The 21,873-nt window shown below is 39.0% G+C and overlaps 1 protein-coding gene across 5 annotated transcripts in view; it reads left to right on the forward strand.

Moving 5' to 3' along the window:
• Positions 1-1,733: 1,733 nt before the first annotated feature.
• USP54 (ubiquitin specific peptidase 54) overlaps positions 1,734-21,873 on the forward strand; it is a 133,473-nt gene continuing 113,333 nt past the window's right edge. For 3 of the 5 annotated variants that reach the window (XM_078434389.1, XM_078434387.1, XM_078434384.1), the window contains exon 1: positions 1,909-2,172. The gene's annotated coding sequence lies outside the window, so the exon portion shown is untranslated. Of the gene's footprint in view, positions 1,855-1,908; positions 2,173-21,873 lie in introns of those variants that run through there. The other 2 variants (XM_078434390.1, XM_078434385.1) reach the window with 2 other exon arrangements.

A 21,873-nucleotide genomic window follows, 5' to 3' on the forward strand; every position in this document is an offset into this window, starting at 1 on the left:
ATTCTTCTAAGGACAGTGTTGCCATAAGTTGGATTCCCCCCCCCCCCCCCCAAATAGATCCTCAGACAAAGATGTGGATGCAGGTACATCCTGAGACAAAGATGTGGACCCAGAAGGTTGGAAGGTGATTCCAGAAATCCAAACAGTGTAAGGGAGTGAGAAGAAAGCCAATAAAGGTGTTTTGGGCAACTGGAGTTGAGTCCCATTTGTTACTGAGAAAAATGCTATTCAAAGTGTGGTCCTTGGACTGGCAGCATCACTGTTTCCTGGGAGATTGGTTAAAAATGCAAACTCAAGAATCTGTGTCTTACTCATCTCTTCAGGTGATTTGTACGTTAGGAAGTTTTGGGAAACACTACAGTGAACTCAGAATTGCCCCACTGAGGGGATGAGGAACTGTAGTATTTAGCCACCAAATGCCATCTTTCTTTGGTTGCAGATTGCTACTGGGAATTTTAACTCTGCTGGCACTTCCAGGCAAAGAAATACACAGGTGTTTGAGGTAGGAAGGTATGGACCTGCACTATCTATCAAGGCTGTAGTAAGCTCTGGGGTGGGCTGAAGGAATATGGGTAGAGCACAGACAGGATCTGGATATGGGTTCACAATTTCCATCAGATTTTCATGCTTAAAACTCTGTGAGTCCTTCACCAAAGTTAAGGACTATATTCCTTTAACAAATGTTTATTGAGTGCCTACTGTATACCAGGTATTGTGTGAGACATCAGCTGTACAAAGACACATAACAACCTTCATGAGACATAGAGATTTCAGTTAACCATAAAATAATTATTAAGCGCCTACCCTTAAAGTTGGGGGAAACAATTCCAAAAAATTACTTCCTGTTTTACTCTTCCTTGTTCACCAACTTTTGTTGTTGTTGTTGTTGTTCTGTTTTTAAGTCCAGTGCAGTAGTGAGAAGGAGAAAAAGAGAGTAAGTTCGATCTGTAACTGACTGTGAATAACCAATTAAAATAACTCACTACTTTCCAACCAACCTCCACTACGTTCTTTAAATCCATCTTCTGTTCCAGATGCTTCTCAGTCTGCATTTACAGTTGTCTGAGAGCTTGAGAAAGCCCTACAACTAAGTTTTGTGAGTCAGGAATTAAGGATGTGTCCACAGAGCTGCAAGCAACAAGTGCAAAGTTCAAGTCATACACCAATGCGGTCCCCTTCCGCATCCAAGGCCAAACACCTGTGCTTATGTTCAATTAAAAATACAAAACAAAACACACAAAAAAACCTTTCATTTCCTATTTTGGTCTGGCGAACTGATAGGGGTGGGGAACTCGTGAATAAACAAATTATTTCTGTGAAACCAAATACCATGTGCAAAGCAGTGTGAGAAGAACGGATGAAAATTTCCTGAAGGAAGGTTACGAGGAGACGGTAAGATCAACATCTGTCTTGCTCCATCTCTAACTCCTCATGCATAAGGAAAATGCCAGGAAAACGGAACTAAAGGCGTCACTGCTCTAACTTTGAGGCACTTGGAGCAAACAAGGCCACATCCCTAAAGCTATTCCAGTGTAGGGTTCGCCATACTAACTTCCCCCAGGTCAACCCGTTCCCCCCTGCAATAGTTTTCCGACTCCTTCGATACACGTTCTTCTTTGCCCTCACCCACTACCAGACTTTTCCAGGCCGCCCCTAACGCCTGGCGGCCGCCATTTTACACACTACTATCGCGAGATATACTTAGCCTTCTCAAGCCCGACTCGTTTACTTTCTTGCTAGAGGTTCTTCTCGGCCGTTCTCGCCGTTAGCTGAGGAAAGTGTCGCGAGAGCTGGTTGCCTTGGCTCCCCGTAGCTATAGCAGCCGCGGCGGTTAAGGATGCGGCGGCAGGAACTGTGAGTGCGACACCCTCAGGGGGGCGGGGTCGGAGGTAACGGGGGTGCAGGGGGTAGCCCTGGTGGTGGGGGTAGGTCGGGAATAACGGGCCCAAGTGTGACGTGTTGGAGAGGACCCAGGTCCGGTGGGTAAAAGGGACCTGGCGCAGGTCTGCACTAGGGCACTCGGAGGGCTAGAGCTGCCGTGAGGTCCAGTGGGAGGGACGGCGGTGTAGTAGGGTTCAAGGGGCAGGGGCCGGAGTGTGGAAGGGTGTGCGTTGGAAGGAAGAGGGTTACGCGGACTCAGAACTGGATAAAGGGACCGGACCACATCGAGGAGTAAGTGGGAAGAAATGGGGTACCGCGAGGTGGAGGGTATATTGAATGGGAGCACAGAGGTTGGGCCCGGTTTGCTTTGCGCTGGTGAGGACTGGGGGACTGTGTCGGACCCTTCGCGGCTCACGGGGTCCGCCGAAAGCTGGAATAGGACTGCGCGCCAGGACCTGGGTCCTAAATGGCGTGGCGGGAATGGTGGCGTCCCGGACCTCCACCACCACTTGTCCCTTCCAAAGAAATCCCCCACGGACTGTAAGATGTAGAAGTAGGGTCCTGGTGAACTAGGATTAGTTGGAAAGGTTCTTTGCGGAGAGACTGTTGAGTGGGATAATGAATGATTGCTGCTGTAAAATAAAGTGTGGGGTGGGGACGGGAGAGAAATTCTTTAGGAAAAAAACCCCTAAGATGTACTTCCTCTGGAGCGTATTGAGTTGAAAGAAGGGGTGTGTGTGTGCTGAGATCACGTTTCTTCCCAGATTCATTCAAGTATAGAATTCCTTTACGGTGTACTTTTGAAATTATATATGCAGTGTAAAACCAGTTTAGCTGATACAGTGAAAGAATGTGCAGCACGACACTTAAGCCTTCCACGAATGTAATTTAAAAACTAAGGAAAGTGTTTCTACTGCTGCAGCAGAAGGCTGAACACTAGGGATAGTTTTAGTTAACTTGAATATAAAACCTAGTGTTCCCAAAGTGCGCATATTCAGGTTATTTGCCTTTTAAGAAATGGATGAAGTTTTATTTTAGGAGATAGAACAAGTTTTGAATATCTGCTAATCTGGGAATAAAGTGAGTCTCCCAGGAGTTAAAATCAAGGAGAGGGCAAAATATTTAGTTTCTCAGTTTCAGAACTGTTTTGTGGAGATGAGGTTGGACCACTTTGCTCCTGAACTCTTATTTCTACTGAAAACAATGGCTTCAATTCAGGCATAAAAACAATTACAAACTATCTGATAATTTTTCTTACTGTCTTTTGTAGGTATACATTTTTAGGGGATAACCTCTTTTGATTATGTAACTGGATTTTTCCATTTGAGGTTCACAAATTCATTAATTAGAATAATGGCTTTTAAATCCTTCTGGCACTACCCTTGATGTGGTTAGTCATTGAACCTATTTATTTGATATGTGTTAGACTAAAAGTTTTAATTTGTAATATTAGTAGCTACACTTTAAAGCCTTTCTGAGGCAAGATACAGCTTTATGTGGTTGGGTCCAAATGATTTCTGCATGGATCCATTAAAGAGCTTTACTGAGTTCCTATTATGTGTGGAGTACTGTGTAAGGCATTGAGGGGAGGGGTGAGAGTAATTCATTCATTTATCCATTCAACAAACATTTACTGAGACCTATTTTGTATCATGACTAAGCTTTTAGGATACAAATAGGGGTAAGCTTTGCTCTCTGCCTTGCAATGCTCAGAACCTAGGTAGAGTGACAGAGAAACAAATAATTACAATGTAATAAGCACAATATAGGGGCAGGTGGGTGGTTTAGTCGTTGAGTGTCTGACTCTTGATTTGGCTCAAGTCATGATCCCAGGATCATGGGATGGACCCCATGGCAGGCTCTGAGCTTGGAGCCTGCTTGAGATTCATGAGATTCATTCTCTTTCTCTGCCCTGCGCGCCCCCCCCCCCCAATTATATGTGCGCTCTCTCTCTCAAAAAAAAAAAAAAAAAAAAAAAAGCACAGTATGTGCACACAAGCTCATGAAACAAGATTCTGGCCCTCAGGAGTTTTCCTGGTTGACAAGATTATAAAGGAAGAAATAATTTTAAAAATTACAAAATACTAAACAAATTCTAAACTATGCTGCATTAATAGAATACATATTATGTTTCTCAGAAGAGATAAAAGTTATAATGACAAAATTCACAAGTCAGCTTGTGATTTAAGTCTTTTTTTGGTACTCTTAAATATCACTGTATGTTCTTAAGTCAATAATAAGCATAATAACTAAAATTTTTGACTGATTATTAATGTGCCAGGCACATTATCTCATTTTATCTTCATAACATTCTGCTCTTCAGCTGGTCCTAGTGCTTCAATTTTAAACAAAAAATTAAGGAAGTTGCTAAAGATCATAGAGCTAGTAAATGTCAGATTAGGGATTGGAATTGGAAATATATGTGATTGGAAAAACCTAAGCAAGATTCCTTTCTTTTGCAGAGAGAGTACCTTGAGATTGGGGTGGGGCAGAGATTGAAGGTAGAATTGGCCAGAAGATCAGAATTCAACCTCTGTGTCTTTGTTCATATATTTTTTCTCCCTCAAATGTTTACACTACATATGGGAACTAATTTGAATATTAACATGATGCTAAGTATGAGTTTATGTTGTTGAACAGAGAATTGAGTAAATTGCCATATTCATGTTGTATATAATTGTATAGGGAGCTATGCTTGGGAAAATAGTCATAACAAGCAATTGTTAACATTTGCAATCTTCTAGAAAGTGATCATTTTAATAATGGAAATGATTATATTCATATGCAGTATAGAGCAAATGTTATTACAACAGACTTTAAGAGATTTAAACATTTTATGCTGCTTTTTTTTTGTATTAAGAAAAATATATACATGTCACATGTATTTATATACTTGCATTCAGACTTTTTTTTAAGTATATTTATTTTGAGAGAGTGCATGCATGCACACATGACAGAGTGGGGAAGGGGCAGAGAGAGAGGGGGAGAGAGAGAGATTTCCAAGCAGGATCCACACTGTCAGTGCAAAGCCTGACATAGGGCTCGATCTTACAAATTGCAATATTATGACCTGAGCTGAAATCTGAAATCAAGAGTCAAATGCTCAACCCATGGAGCCACCCAGATGCCCCAAGGCAACAGGAACTTTTAAGTGACTTGCCAAAGTCACACGGCTGCAATGTCCCAGGTGTCCTGATTTCTAATTAAGTGTTTCTTCTACTGTACCACATTGCCAAATTATATTTAATAATCACTATGCATTGAGTTATAGATGCTCTCAGCTAATTTCAGGAAACCAGAGTTGTCAGGAGGCTATTGATAGATGAGAGTACAAACTGATGACTTGTTTCCCTTCTACTGTACTTATACTTCTTACTGATACTTAGGATAAATGCATAGTTCATTCAGAGGCTTCTTACATTTGGTTTATTATATTACTGTTTCATTTTTCTGTGTCTAGCTGCATTATTGACCCATTTTAATAAATGTTTATATGCCTTAAAAAAAAGTGGAGGGGGGAGCCTCGGTGGCTCAGCTGGTTAAGCATCTGAGTTTGGCTCACATCATGATCTCAGGGCTTGTGAGGATGAGCACCGCATTGGGCTCTCTGTCAGTGAGCCTGCTTTGGATCCTCTGGCTCCCTCTCTCTGCCCCTCCCCAACTAGTGCTTGCATGTTCCCTCTCTCTCAAAAATAAATAAACATTAAGAAAAATGTGGAGGGATACAACTATGTTGTAATACCTAATATTATTAAGAAATACATACACATTTGAAGGTGAGTCAGGTCAGATTTTTCATTGAGTTGACTTTCTGCAGCAGTCCCTCATCTGTAGGCTCCACAAACATGTGGGTGTGAATAAGATTCTGTTTTCTAACACCTTTTAACTAAGTGGGCTGGGTGCCCATGTTTTTTATGTGAATTATTTTTAGGCATTGAGACATTTTTCTAAGAAAGGTTTAGAGTAAGAGTGTAATGAGAGGAAGAGCCTTGAGGGCAGAGCATGGAACTTCTGCCCCAGAGGGTTGAAAACTGAAAGAGTAACCGCCGATGTGTAAAGAGGATAATGGTCGAAAAGTGTTCTTTAACTCTGAATCTCCACAGGAGAGCCTGAAGATCTTTTCTTCTACTTTTATACACATACCTCTTGGAAAGGTTCTGTCCATTTATACTCCTCCAGGGATGTGTGGGAAAAAGTATTAATTTCCCAGCACTTATATCAGCAATAGTAAATAGACATTGAACAAACTAAAAACAGTTTACATGATAGGTGAAAAGTGCTATCTCACTTTAAATTTCCATTTCTTTGCCTGTGAAATTGAACATTTTTCCATATTTATTTTTCTTTCTTCTCTTCAGTGTTTATTCTTCTTCAAAAGACTTGAAAAAAAATTTTTAAAGATTTTATTTTTTAAGTAATCACTACACCCAGCGTGGGGCTCAAACTCACAACCCCAAGATCAAGAATAGCATGCTCTTATGACTGAGCTAGCCAGATGCTCCAAGATTTTATTTATTTGTTTATTAAAATTTTTGTAATTTTAATTTTATTTATTTTATTTTTTTAATTTACATCCAAATTAGCATATAGTGCAACAATGATTTCAGGAGTAGATTCCTTAATGCCCTTTACCCATTTAGCCCATCCCCCCTCCCACAATCCCTCCAGTAACCCTCTGTTTGTTTTCCATATTTAAGAGTCTCTCATGTTTTGTCCCTCTCCCTGTTTTTATATGATTTTTGTTTCCCTTCCCTTATGTTCATCTTTTTTGTCTCTTAAAGTTCTCATATGAGTGAAGTCATATGATATTCGTCTTTCTTTGACTAATTTCACTTAGCATAATAGCCTCCAGTTCCATCCACATAGTTGCAAATGGCAAGATTTCATTCTTTTTGATTGCCAAGTAATACTCCATTGTGTGTGTGTGTATATATATATATATATATATATATATATATATATATATATATACCACATCTTCTTTATCCATTCATCCATCGATGGACATTTGGGCTCTTTCCATACTTTGGCTATTGTTGATAGTGCTGCTATAAACATTGGGATGCAAATGTCCCTTCGAAACAGCACACCTGTATCCCTTGGATAAATACCTAGTAGTGTAATTGCTGGGTCATAGGGTAGTTCTATTTTTAGTTTTTTGAGGAACCTCCATACTGTTTTCTAGAGTGGCTGCACCAGCTTGCATTCCCCCACCCCCAATTTTTTTTAAATGTTTATTTTTGAGAGAGAAAGACAGAGTGGGGGGGGGGCAGAAAGAGACAGAGACACAGAATCTGAAGCAGGCTTCAGACTGTGAGCTATCAGCACAGAGCTGACTTTGTCCAACTCACAAACTATGAGATCATGACCTGAGCCGAAGTTGGACGCTTAAGCGATTGAACCACCCAGGTGCCCCTATTTATTTTTAAATTAAAAACACTTTTTTAAAAGTTTATTTATTATGAGAGAGAGTGAGTGGGAGTAAGGGAGGGGCAGAGAGGGTGAGGAGAATCCCAAGCAGGGTCCTTGCTGTCAGTACAGAGCCTGACACAAGGCTCACTTTCCTGAACTCTGAGATTATGACTTGAGCTGAAACCAAAAGTCAGATGGTTAACTGACTGAGCCACCCAGGTACCCTTGCAGCTCTTTCTCTTTTTTAAAACTTAGCTATGTGCCTATAAGATCTCATTCTGTCAATATACACTTTTTAACAGCTGATTCTATTTCCTTTTGATTTTTTGTAATTTACTTAACCTTTTTTTTTTTTTTTTATTGATGGACATTTAAGTTGTCCAAGATTTTTGCATTTACCAACCAAAATGACATCCCTTATTCTTTCTCTTGGATTGATGTTCTAGAATACCTGTAGAGTAGTGGCTATAATTATTGCTTGAAAGGTATGTATATTTTCAAAGATACTGCCAATCTGCTTTTCATAGAGTCTGTGTACTATTATGCATTCCACTAGCAGATTATGAAAGTGCCTATATCCTTACATACTTGCCAACACTTGGTATTATCAATCTTGTACATTTTTACTAATATGATGGGTAGAAAATTTGCAGTTTTCAGGTTACTTGTGAGTTTGAGCATATTTTAATTTCTTTATTGACTATTTCTTTCTGTGAAACTGTTTATTCTATCCTGTGACTTTTTAAATTTTGTTATTTTTTTTTTAAGTTTATTTATTTATTTTGAGAGACAGAGTGTGAGTGGGGTGGGGGCATAGAGAGAGGGAGAGAGAGAATCCTAAGCAGGCTCCATGCTGTCCGTGCAGAGCCTGATGCAGGCCATGATCCCATGAACTGTGAGATCATGAACAGAGCCAAAATTGACTGAGGCTTAACCCACTGGAACCACACAGGCACCCCTGACTTTTTTTTAAAACTTTTTCTTTTACCTTTTGATTAACAAGAACTCTTTATATGTATGTGGAAGCATACACTTTTTTAAAAAAGTCATTTATATTTACATTTATATATAGAGAGAGCACATATTTTCTCTAATGTGTTGCGTTGTCTATGGTATCTATTGATATAATAAAATGTTTTTTAATGTTTGTTTATTTATTTACCATTTATTTATTTTTGAGAGAGAAAGACACACACACACAAATTGTGAGCAGGAGAGGGGCAGAGAGAGAGGGAGACACAGAATCTGAAGCAGGCTCCAGGCTCTGAGCTGTCAGCACAGAACCCAGTGCAGGGCTCGAACTCACAAACTGCAAGATCACAACCTGAGCTAAAGTTGGAGGCTTAACTGACTGAGCCACCCAGGTGCCCCTATTTATTTATTTTTGAGAGGGAGACAGTGTGCATGTGTGCAAAGGCGGGTAAGGGTAGAGATAGAGAGAAAATCCCAAGCAGGCTTCATGCTGTCAGCGCAGAGCCTGACACAGGACTTGATCTCATGAACTGTGAGATCATTACCCCAACAGAGATCAAGAGTTGGATACTTAACTGACTGAGCCACCCAGGCTCCCTGATATACTAAAATCTTTATGCTCACAGGGTGTTTGGGTGGCTATCTGTCTTTTTCTTTTTTAAAAAAGATTTTTTTTTTTAATTTTAAAAATATTTCTTTATTTAAATTCAAGTTAGTTAACATACTGTGTACTATTGGTTTCAGGAGTAAAACCCAGTGATTCATCACTTACCCAGTGCTCATCCCAACAAGTGCCCTCCTTAATGCCCATCAATCATTAGCTCATCCTCTCACTCACCTCCCTTCCAGCAATCCTCAGTTTGTTCTGTCTTTAAAAGTCTCTTATGGTTTGCCTCCCTCCCTCTTTTTATCTTATTTTTCCTTCTCTTCCCTTATGTTCATCTTTTGTGTTTTCTTAAATTCTACATATGAATGAAATCATACGATATTTGTCTTTCTTTGACTTATTTCTCTTAGCGTAATATACTCTGGTTCCATCCACATTGTTGCAAATGGCAAGATTTCATTCTTTTTGATTGCCAAGTCAAGTAGTATTCCATTGTATGTGTGTGTGTGTGTGTGTGTATCTCATCTTTTTTTTAAATGTGTGTTTGTTTATAGAGAGTGCAAGCAGGGGAGAGGCAGACAGAGAGAGAGAGAGACAGAGAGAGAGAGGGAGAGAGAGAAAGAATTCCAACCAGGCTCTGTGCTGCCAGTGTAGAGGCTGACGCGGGACTTGAATTGTGAGATGGTGACCTGAGCCAAAATCGAGAATCAGATGCTCAGATGACCGAGCCACCCAGGCGCCCCTGACTGAGCCACTCAGGCGCCCCATACTACATATCTTCTGTATCCACTTATTAGTCAATGGACCTTTGTGCTATTTCCATAATTTGGCTATTGTTGATAGTGCTGCTGTAAACATTGGGGTACATGTGCCCCTTTGAATCAGCATTTTTGTATTCTTTGGATAAATACCTAGTAGTGCTATTGGTGGGTTGTAGGGTAATTCTATTTTTCATTTTTTGAGCAACCTCCATACTATTTTCCAGAGTGGCTGCACCAGTTTGCATTCCCACCAACAGTGCAAAAGGGTTCCTGTTTCTCCACATCCTCACCAACATCTGTTGTTCGCTGAGTTGTTAATTTTAGCCATTCTGACAGTGTGAGGTGGTATTTCATCATAGTTTTGATTTGTGTTTTTCTGATGATGAGTGATAGGGAGCATCTTTTCATGTGTCTGTCAGCCATGTGGATGTCTTCTTTGGAAAAGTGTCTATTTATGTCTTCTGCCCATTTCTTCACTGGATTATTTGTTTTTTGGATGTTGAATTTGAGAAGTTCTTTATAGATTTTGGATACTAACCTTTATCCAATATGTCATTTGCAAATATCTTCTCCTACTCCATTGGTTGCCTTTAGTTTTGTTGATTATTTCCTTTTTGTGCAGAAGCTTTTTATCTTCATGAGGTCCCAATTGTTTATTTTTGTTTTTATTTCCCTTGCCTCTGGAGACATAACTAGGAAGAAGTTGCTGTAGCCAAGGTCAAAAGGTTGCTGCCTGTTTTCTCCTGTAGGATTTTGATGGTTCCTGTCTTACATTTAGGTCTTTCATCCATTTTGAATTTATTTTTGTGTATGGTGTAAGAAAGTGGTCTAGGGTCATTCTTCTGCATGTTGCGGTCCAGTTTTCCCAGCACCATTTGCTGAAGAGATTGTCTTTTTTCCCTTAGATACTCTTTCTTGCTTTTTCAAAGATTAGTTGGCCATACATTTGTGGGTCCGTTTCTGGCTTCTGTATTCTGTTCCATTGATCTATGTTTCTGTTTTAGTGCCTAGTGCCATACTGTCTTGGTGATTACAGCTTTGTAATACAGCTTGAAGTCCTGATTTGTGATGCCTCCAGCTTTGATTTTCTTTTTGAACATGACTTTGGCTATCTGGGGTCTTTTTCTGGTTCCATACAAATTTTAGGATTGTTTGTTCTAGCTCTGTGAAGGATGCTGGTATTTTGATAGGGATTGCATTGAATGTAGAGATTGCTTTTGGGTAGTATCAAAATTTTAACAGTATTTGTTCTTCCAATCCAAGAGCATGGAATGTTTTTCCATATCTTTCTGTCTTCTTCAATTTCTTTCATAAGCTTTCTATAATTTTCAGTGTACAGATCTTTTGCCTCTTTAGTTAGGTTTATTCCTAGGTATCTTATGGTTTTTGGTGCAATTGTAAATGGGATAAATTCCTTGATTTCTCTTTCTGCTGCTTCAATATTGGTGTTTAAATTTTTTTTTTTTTCAACGTTTTTTATTTATTTTTGGGACAGAGAGAGACAGAGCATGAACGGGGGAGGGGCAGAGAGAGAGGGAGACACAGAATCGGAAACAGGCTCCAGGCTCCGAGCCATCAGCCCAGAGCCTGACGCGGGGCTCGAACTCACGGACCGCGAGATCGTGACCTGGCTGAAGTCGGACGCTTAACCGACTGCGCCACCCAGGCGCCCCTCAATATTGGTGTTTAAAAATGCAACTGATTTCTGTACATTGATTTTATATTTTGTGACTGCTGAATTCTCGTATCAGTTCTAGCTGATAGTTCAGTTTTTTGGTGGAGTCTTTCAGGTTATTGACGTAGAGTATTATGTCATCTGCAAAGAGTTTAAGTTTGTCTTCTCCTTTGGCAATTTGGATGCCTTTTAGTTTGTTTTGTTGTCTGATTGCTGAGGCTGGGACTTCCAGTACTATGTTGAACAGCAATGGTGAGAGTGGACATCCCTGTCATGTTCCTGACCTTAGAGGGAAAGCTCTCAGTTTTTCCCCATTGAGGGTGAGTCTTTCACTGTGAGATCATGACCTGAGGCGAAGTTGGATGCTTAGCCAACTGAGCCACCCAGGCACCCCTATAATTGTTAGATCTTCTTGATGGGTAGATCCCTTAATTATGATATAATGCCCTTCTTCATCTCATTTACAGTCTTTGTTTTAAAATCTAGTTTGTCTGATACAAGTATGGCTACTTTGGCTTTCTTTTGACCTCTGTTAGCATAGTGTGATAGATGGTTCTCCATCCTTTCACTTTTAATCTGTAGGTGTCTTTGGGTCTAAAATTAGTCTCTGGTAGGCAGCGTATAGATGGATCTTGTTTTTCCATCCATTCTGACATACCCTATGTGTGTGTGTGGTTTTTTTTTTTGTTTTTTTTTTTTGTTTTTTTTTTTTTGAGAGAGAAAGGGCACAAGTGAGCAAGGGGCAGAGAGAAAGGAGAATCCCAGGAGGTGTAGAGAGAGAGAAAGAGAAAGGGGGGCTCACCCAAAGTGGGGCTCCTGTTCACCTGAAACAGGGTTTTTGTTCACCTGAAGCAGGGCTTCAGCTCACCAGAAGCAAGTCTCGAGCTCAGCCAAAGTGGGGCTTGTGCTCACCCGAAGTGGAACTCGAGCTCACCTGATGTGGGACTTGAACTCATGAACTGTGAGATCATGACCTGAGCCATAGTCAGATGCTTAATGACTGAGCCACCCAGGTGCCTTACCCTATGTCTTTTGTTTGGAACATTTTGTCCGTTTACTTTCAGAGTGATTATTGAGTGTTTTTAAATAAACATTTAAAAAATATTAAAAAAAATTTTTTTGGAATGTTTATTTATTTTTAAGAGAGAGAGAGAGAGAGAGAGAGAGAGAGACAGAGCATGAGTGGGGGAGGGGTAGAGAGAGAGAGGGAGACACAGAATCTGAAGCAGGCTCCAGGCTCTGAGCTGTCAGCACAGAGCCCGATGCAGGGCTCCAACTCATGAGCTGTGAAATCATGACCTGAGCCGAAGTCAGACGTTCAACTGACTGAGCCACCCAGGTGCCACTAAAAAATATTTAAAAAATTAAATAAGGGTAAAAACTCGTCTCTTCAGTTGTACGAGCCATATAGTCACATGTGGCTATTATATTGGACAGTGCAGATATGGAACATTTCCATCGGTGTATAAAATGCCAATGGATAGCACTGAAAAGAATACCAAGATAGGGTGTCTGCCTTAAAGGTTATGTCAAAATGGCTAAGTATAGCAGGTAGGGAATCCATGAACTGCTGGTCACGCATGAAACTCCCCACCCCATTCCAGACCCTTTCCATTGTTGATAGCTGCTGATAAATTCACTGTCCTATTGAGGTTTGGATGTGCCTATAAGTGAAAGGCATCATTGAAAAGGCAAGGGAAGGCAGAGGCTGACAAGGATAACATTCTGGGAGCTGTGAGTATTAAGGGATTTTCCAGACATAGAAGAGATTGCTGAGCATTGGGATGAGTAGGAATGGTATGGGTATGGAGCTGGGAAAATAACGTGAAGTGCTAAAAGGAACATTTAGCTTGTAGAAAAACAATATTGTTCCCAGAAGAAATAATATTGAAGATAAATTCTAATGTTCAGGTTAATGTTGAGCCAATCACCAGCTTGATCACATCTTCACTAAAATTATAGGTTTGTCTATTGATATTAAAAATATGGACACATTTTTTATGTTTAATGAGAATTAGTGGGAAAGTAGAATTCACCTTGAGGTTTACTTTTTTTAAAATGTTTTTTTTTTTTGAGAGAGACAGAGTGAGCAGGGGAGGGGTGGGGCGGGGGGGAGAGAATCCCAAGCAAGCCCCACACTGTCCTCACAGAGCACCATGTAGAGCTCAATCTCACGAACTGTGAGATCGTGACCTGAGTGGAAATCAAGAGTCAGATGTTTAACTGACTGAGGCACCTAGCACCTCTGAGGTTCACTTTTTAGTCCTTTTTCTTCTACGGAGTACATCTGTAGAAAAGGCTATCCAAATTCTTTATTTTTGTTTTGGGGACAGTGCCATATACTAAATTTGTGAACTTTTTCTCTCTCTCTCTCTCATTTATATCAGACACAAACATCAATATTTATATGATTGTAGGATATACAACAATGTTTTTAATCTTCTGTTACTGTTTTAGAGTTTTTCTTATTTCTTTCTGTTTGGCTATAAAAATGTGCTCTATAGGCAAGTGGCTTTTGAGAAAAAAGGTATTATATTCATTACTTAGCTTTTTGCAAATAGGAAATATAACCCTGTTGTTGGTGTGCAATGAATGAACTTTTCTGAAATCCATATTTCAGTATTTAAGCACTTTCTCTTAGCAAAGTACCTTCCTGTACCATGTTGAAAGCAAGAAGCATTTTCTACAAAGCATATTTTTCGAATAGCATTTGGGTTTTGAAATGAAAACAGAACCTGAGGATAAGACTATATTGGACTCTTGTGGAATATTTTTGTTGGTCGTATTTTGACCTGGTATGTAGGTTCATTTTTTCTTGTGACATGAAAGGTAGGTTTTTAATATAAAGCCAGCAGGAATTCAATGACTTATTTGAAATTCCCAGAAGAAAAAGTTTTTTCTCGTGAGAAGAAATTTCTAAATAGATATCTTTTAGACAGTACAGTAGTTTCATAGTCAGGCTTGTAGAAAAATCCATTATCTATAGAAACAGAACTTTCTCTTTGTTTGTGTGCCATTGTCTCATTTCTGACCTGGGCTCAGCTGTTGTTTCTGTGCAGATCCACTTCCTTTGGTGGTGCATCCTGTCCTGAATGTTGACCCCAGTCAAAGCTGTATGGTGCCAGAAGAAAATAAGTTTCTTGATCTTTTTTTGCTGTTTCTTTCAGCCTTTATTTATCTTTACTCGTGGTCAGTGAAGACAAGAAAAGAGTTTGTGGACAATTGGAAATTCCCACGTGTTCTTTCAGTGTTGGGAAACCCCAGAGAGAGGCAGAATCTATCTTTCTTTCTTTCTTTCCTTCTTTCATTATTTTGAGAGAGAGAGAGAGAGACACAGAGAGAGAGAGAGAGAGAGAGAGAGAAAGAGAACAAGCTGAGGAGGGACAGAACAGAGGGAGAGAGAGAATTCCAAGCAGGTCCCATGTTCAGTGTGGAACCTACATGGGGTTCGATCTCACTACCATGAGATTGTGACCTGAGCCAAAATTAAGAGTGGGATACTTAACCAACTGAGCCACCCAGGTGCCCCAAAGCAGTGTCTGTCTGTCTGTCTGTCTGTCTGTCTGTTTGTTTATTTATTTAAACATTTTTCAACATTTATTAATTTTTTGATAGAAACAGAGCATGAGTGGGGGAGGGGCAGAGAGAGAGACACACAGAATTCGAAGCAGGCTCCAGGCTCCTAACTGACAGCACAGAGCCTGACGCGGGGCTTGAACCCACGGACTGTGAGATCATGACCGGAGCCGAAGTTGGATGCTCAACCGACTAAGCCACTCAGGCACCCCAAAGAAGTGTTATTTTAGTTGGGGCCTACCAGGTCTAAGGAAACCTCTAGTTATTTCACAGAATTGAAATAAGAAACTTTGTAATTACAAAAGTAAGTTCTAGACACCTCTGACTTTTAGAGTATTTACTGATATTGAAAATACACATTTATATTATTCATGTTTTAACCAATGTTTAAACCACAAATTGCCACATCACAAGTTATTTTGAGTAGGAAATCTCAATGAAATTCTGGCCATTATTTTAACTGGGCAATCTATAGAAGTCTGATTTACAGTTGCCTTTCCTATGCCTATTCTACAAATTCATGAAAAGACATAACTTGTTTTTAAAATTCAATTTGAAGTTCTTACTTCATGGTGACTCTCATCTTTTTTATTTCTTCTTTCAATAGTTACCTAAATGCCTGTTTTTAAAATAACAGTTTTAGGGGCACCTGGGTGGCTCAGTTGGTTGTGTCTGACTCTTGATTTCGGCTCAGGTCATGATCTCATCATTTGTGAGTTCGAGCCCCGAATTGAGCTCTGTGCTGACAGTGTAGAGCCTGCTTGGGATTTGCTCTCCCTCCCTCTCTCTTTGCCCCTCCCCTGCTTGCGCTTGCTCTCTCTCTCTCAAAATAAATAAATTAACTTTAAAAAATAAAATAAAATAACAGTTTTATTGAGATATAATTCACAAAGTATATAATTCACCCATTTAATGTGTAATTTAAAAGTTTTTAGTATATTTATAGTTGTACAACTGTCAGTGTAATCAGTTTTATTACATTTTTATCATCCCCAAAAGAAACTATATCCATTAGCAATCACTCCTCATTTCTACCTACAACCCCAGCCCTTGGCAACTCTTACTAATTTACTTCTGTCCCTATAGATTTACCCATTCTGAACATTACATACAAATGGAATCATAAGTTATCATTATGTGATCTAGCTTTTTTCACTCAGCATATTTTCAAGGTTTATCCATGTTGTGGCATGTATCAGTATTTCATTCCTTTTTGTGGCTGAAAAATATTCCTTATTCTACTGTATGAGTATAACACATTTTATTTATCTGTTCACCAGCTGATAGACATTTGGGGTTGTTTCCACTTTTTGGCTATTATAGTTGAGGCGAATGTGGTACTTTGCCCACAAAATAAGGATACTAAGGGTTGTGCAAGTGGAAAATTTAAGGACGCATTCAAATTTTTGCAAGTGTATGGTCACTTGATTGACCCTGAGAATGAGTGCCTCCTTGCACTTTCTACCTGAGAGCCTCAAGTGTCCTACCACAGTCCTAGATATGGATTGGTTCTGATAATACTTTCCTTGAGCTTCACTGTTCTGATAATACTTTCCTTGAACTTCACTGAATACCAACCACTTTTGAAAACTCAGTGAAAAAGTATACTTTGCTCTTTGTCACTTTGCTGTTCAACAGTGTTCAGTGGTCTTCCATTAATTATCAAATACTGACCTGTGATTCTTACTTTATTTCCAGTTAGATTCCCTCTATCTTATCCTTTCAGCCAATCTAAGCTACTTTCTATTCCCTAAACAAGTCAAAATCTTTCTTGTCATCCTGACTTTGCCCATGTCACTTTTCACCCGGAACTAATACACTGAACAAAATTTATTTGTGGTAGCACTGATCAAGGTAGACCAACTATTTGAACCTGTGACACTTACCTTGTTCAGACTCTAGTTCCTAAGTATTAGAAGCAGTCTCCTTCCTCTCTAGGTCACAGGTACTTTCCAGGAAATTAGGAATTTTCTAGGTTTTTTGCTCAGAGTGCTGAAAGACATAAGTCAGGATAAATTCCATAGTTTTTGGTTCAAGTTGTTCTTTTTCCTACAGTTTGCTCAAAGTGCTTTGCTCAGCTATTGCTGAGCAGTGCCCAAGGACATTACTAATATTATGCGACTGATTTGGCTGAGATAAAGCCATGCAAATTGGAAGCCATTAAAAAATAAAATCAAGTCATAGTAATCCATGTACATTTTAGAGTGAAATACTACTTTAAGGCTTATAAGGAAAAATATCTTTCTTCTGCCCTAGTGTTCCTTACCTAACCCTGATTCTTTTTTTTGTTGTCATTTTGTTTGTTTGCTTATTTATTTATTTATTTTGAGAGGGAATGGAGGTGGGGGAGGGGCAGAGAGAGAGAGATGGGGGGAGAGAATCTCAAGCAGGCTCCACACTGTTAGCATAGAGCCCAACATGGGGCTCAAACTCAAGAACTGTGAGATCATGACCTGAGCCAAAATCAAGGGTCAGACACTTAACCAACCCAGCCACCCCAGCCTACCCCCTGATTCTTGTTCCTTACCTACCCCTGATTCTTGTTTTTTAGTGCTTTAAATGTTGGCCTTTTTTTTTTTTTCATTTTTTACCTTCATATATATTTCTGAATGATATGCTTAAATTGCTAAACTGCTATTTTCTATTACACCTTCTCCTGCTCTGCATGTATACACATACACTTTTTCTCACAATGCAGGTATAATATAGTTTTTGGTTAAATCAGTTGTGGTAAGCAAACTAATACCCCCACACCCACCACAAATGTCTCATCCTAATCATCAGGACCTGTAAGTATGTTCCCTTACATGGCAAAAGAGAGTTAAGGTTGTATTTGGAATTAAGGTTGCTAATCAGCTGGTTTTAAAGTAGGGAGGTTACCCTGGATTATCGAGTTGGGGTCAGTGTAATTAATAGGATTGTTAAAAGTGGATGAGAAAGACAGAATAGGTGCTATATGAGAAGGACTCAGTCTCTCTTGCTGGTTTGCAGATGGAGGAAAGAAAACCGTGAGCAGAGGCATGCAGGCATCCTTTAGAAGCTAGAAAAGACAAGGAAAAAGATTCTCCCCTAGAACCTCTAGAAGGGAGCCCAGCCTTAGCACCACTGTGATTTTAGTCCAGTGAAAGTATATGAGACTTAATCTACAGAAGTCTAAGATAAAATGTTTGTGTTGTTTTTACCACAGAATAGAAAACTAATACGTCAATATTCATTGTTTACATTATGGCTTTATAAATATTGTTCACAGCTAAGCCATATAATAATACAGTTCCTTTCTTACATAAAGTAAGAATATTTTAAGCAATAGTAATTGCTCTTTTTTTTTTAAGTTTATTTATTTTGAGAGTGAGCGAGCATGCATGAGTGGGGGAGGAGGAGAGAGAATCCCAAGCAGGTTGTACTGACCTGAGGCTTGATCTCACAACCATGAGTTCATGACCTGAGCCAAAATCAAGAGTTGGACACTCAGCTGAGCCATCAAGGTGCCCCAGTAATTGCTTTTTTGTTTATTTTTTTTTTTGGGGGGGAGTAATTTACCTAAAGTTATTTGTTACTATTTTCCTGAGTGAAGATATAAAGCTAAGTGTCAAAACTAGGTTTTTATTGTTTGTTGTTTTTTGAGAGAGAGAGAGAGAGAGAGAGAGAGAGCGCGAGCTCACCCAAGTGAGCTCGTGCAAGCAGGGGAAGGGCAGAGGAAGAGGGAGAAAGAATCGTAAACAGCCTCCATGTGCAGCTCTGAGCTGATTTCACCACCCTGAGATCATGACCTGAGCCCAAATCACATGTCATATGCTTAACCAACTGAGCCACCCAGGCACCCCAAGACTAGGTTTGAATGTCAGCTCACTTTCTGTATGATCCTAGGTAAGTTACTTATACTCACATTTTATTTTATTTTATTTTACTTTATTTTATTTATAATCTTTACACCCAACTAGGGCTCGAATTCGTAACCCCGAGATCAAGAGCCACATGCTCTACTGACTGAACCAACCAAGTGCCCCACCCACATATTGTTTAATTGATTTTTTATTGAGATAATTGTAGATTCACTTGCAGTTGCAAGAAATAATACAGAGAGATCTCTGTATATTTTTCTCAGTTTCCCCAAATAGGAACATAAATTTAGCAGAAGTACAGTATAAAGTTGCAACCAGGGTATTGATATTGATAAGCACCACTGATCTAATTCAGATTTCTGTAGTTTTACAGTTTTACTCATTGTGTGTGTGTGTGTGTGTGTGTGTGTGTGTGTGTGTGTTTGTGTGTGTATTCTGTGTAATTTTTTTAGATGTGCAGGTTCATGTATCCATTACTGTAGTCAACATACTCAACAGTTTCAAAACCACAAGGATCTCTAGTGTTGCTCTATAGGCAACCCCACCCCATCCCTGGCAACCACTAATCTGTTCTTCCTTTCTAAAATTCTCTTACTTCAAAAATGTTATGTAAATGGAATCATACGATGTGTAACCTTTTGGGATTTTCTTTTTCTTTTTTTCCTTTTTTTCACTAAGCATGATTTCCTGGAGATTCACTCAAGTTGTTGCATGTATCAGTAGTTTGTTCCTTTTTATTGCTGAGTACTATTCCATGATATGGATATTTATACCATCATTTGTTTAAACTTTCACCTGTTGAAGGACATCTGGGCTGATTCTAGTTTTGGGCTATTACAAATAAAGCTGCTATGAAAACAACATCATCAACAACAAAAACAAATAAAGCTGCTATGAACGTTTGTGTACAAATTTTATATGAATATACATTTTCATTTCTCAGGAATGTTCAAGAATATAATTGCTGGATTGTATGGTAGTTGCATATGTAGTTTTTAAAGAACCCGTCAAACTGTTTTCCAGACTAGCACTAAAGAAAATTTTACATTCCCATCAGCGATGTATCAGTAATCCATTTTCTATGCACCCTCACCAGCATTTGGTGTTGTCACTACTTTTTATATTAGCCATTCTGAGAAATGTGCCATAATACTGCATTGTGGTTTTGATTTGCATTTCCCTAATGGCTTATAATATTGAACATCTTCTCATGTGCTTATTTGCTATTTGTATATCCTTTTTGTCGAAATGTCTCTTCGTATCTTGTGCCCATTTTCTAACTGGCTTGTTTGATATTTTACTGTTGAGTTCTGAAAGACCTTTGTATAGCTTAGATACTAGTCGTTTGTTGAATACGTGGTTTGCAAATGTTTTCTTCTAGTTTGTAGCTTGTTTTTTCATCCTTTCTCCTAGGCTTTTATAGAACAAAAGTTTTTAATTTTGGTGAGATCTAATTTATCAGTTTTTTTCCTTGTGACTCGTGCTTTTGGTGTCAAGCCTAAGAACTTGGCCTAACTCTAGATAACAAAGATTTTTTTGTACTTTTTTCTTAAAAGTTTTAATAGTTTTGTATTTTATATTTAAGTCCATGATCATTTGGCTTAATTTTTATACAAGGTAAAAAAAAGAAAAAAAAAGAAAAGAAAAGGGGCACCTGGCTGGCACAGTTGGTAGACTCTTGATGTGACTCTTGATCTCAGAGTCATGGGTTCAAGCCCCACACTGGGCATGGAGCCTACTTTAAAAAACAATAAAAAAAATTTTTTTTAATATAATGTGTGAAGTTTAGGTTGAGTCCATTTCTTTGCCTGTGGATACCCAGTTGCTCTAGCACTGTTGAAAAGGGTTTCCTTTCTCCATTACATTGCTTTGTGCAGTTTTGTCAAAAATCGGTTAAGAATATTTATGTAGATCTGATTTGGGTTTTCTATATGTTCCATTAATGTATGTGTTTATCCTTATGCCAATATCATACTGCTTTTATTATTGTAGCTATGTAGTAAGCCTTAATATTTGGGTAGAGTAATTCCTTCTACTTACTCTTTGTCAAGATTATTTTAGCAGTTCTAGAGTCTGCACCTTTTCATGTAAAGTTTAGAATAAGCTTGTCTATGTCTACAAAAAGCTTTGCTGGGAGTTTGATAGGAACTGCATTAAACTTATACTGTCCCAAAAATAAATAAAAAACGTTGAAAAAAAAAAATTTAAGGGGCGCCTGGGTGGCGCAGTCGGTTAAGCGTCTGACTTCAGCCAGGTCACGATCTCGCGGTCTGTGAGTTCGAGCCCTGCGTCAGGCTCTGGGCTGATGGCTCGGAGCCTGGAGCCTGTTTCCGATTCTGTGTCTCCCTCTCTCTCTGCCCCTCCCCCGTTCATGCTCTGTCTCTCTCTGTCCCAAAAATAAATAAAAAACGTTGGAAAAAAAAAAAAAACTTACAGATTAGTTGGGGGAGAATTGACATTTTTATGATATTGAGTTTTCCAATCCATAAACAATCCTCTCTGTTTTAGGTCTTCTTTGATAGTTTTCATCAGCATTTTATAATTTTCGGCATATAGACTCTGTACATGTTTTGATAAATGTACACTTAGGTATTTAGTTTTCTTTGGCATGATTATAAATGGTAGTGAGGTTTTTTTTTGTTTTTGTTTTTGTTTTTTTTACATTTATTTATTTCTGAGAGACAGAGACAGAGCACAAGTGGGGGAGGGGCAGAGACAGAAGGAGACACAGAATCCTAAGCAGGCTCCAGGCTCTGAGCTGTCAGCACAGAGCTGGATGCGGGGCTTGAATTAACAAACCATGAGATCATGACCTGAGCTGAAGTTGGATGCTTAACCGACTTAGCCACCCAGGCACCCTGGTAGTGTGTTTTTAATTTTGGTTTCTGGGTGTTTATTGTTAATATATAGAAATGTGATTGAGTTTTGTGTGTTGATCTTATATCCTGCAACCTTGTTATTACTTTTAGGATTTTTTTTGTAGATTCCTTGGGATTTTTCACATAGACAGTCATGTCATTTGCAAATAGAGATAGTTTTATTTCTCCCTTTCCAATCTGTATGTATTTTATTTCTCTTGCCTTATTGTAGTGCCTAGAATTTCCAATATGGTGTTAAATAAGTGTAATGAGAGCAAACACCCTTACT

The sequence above is a fragment of the Panthera onca genome, chromosome D2 (genome assembly GCF_046562875.1).
Source record: "Panthera onca isolate mPanOnc1 chromosome D2, mPanOnc1 haplotype 2, whole genome shotgun sequence".
Lineage (NCBI taxonomy): Eukaryota > Metazoa > Chordata > Mammalia > Carnivora > Felidae > Panthera > Panthera onca.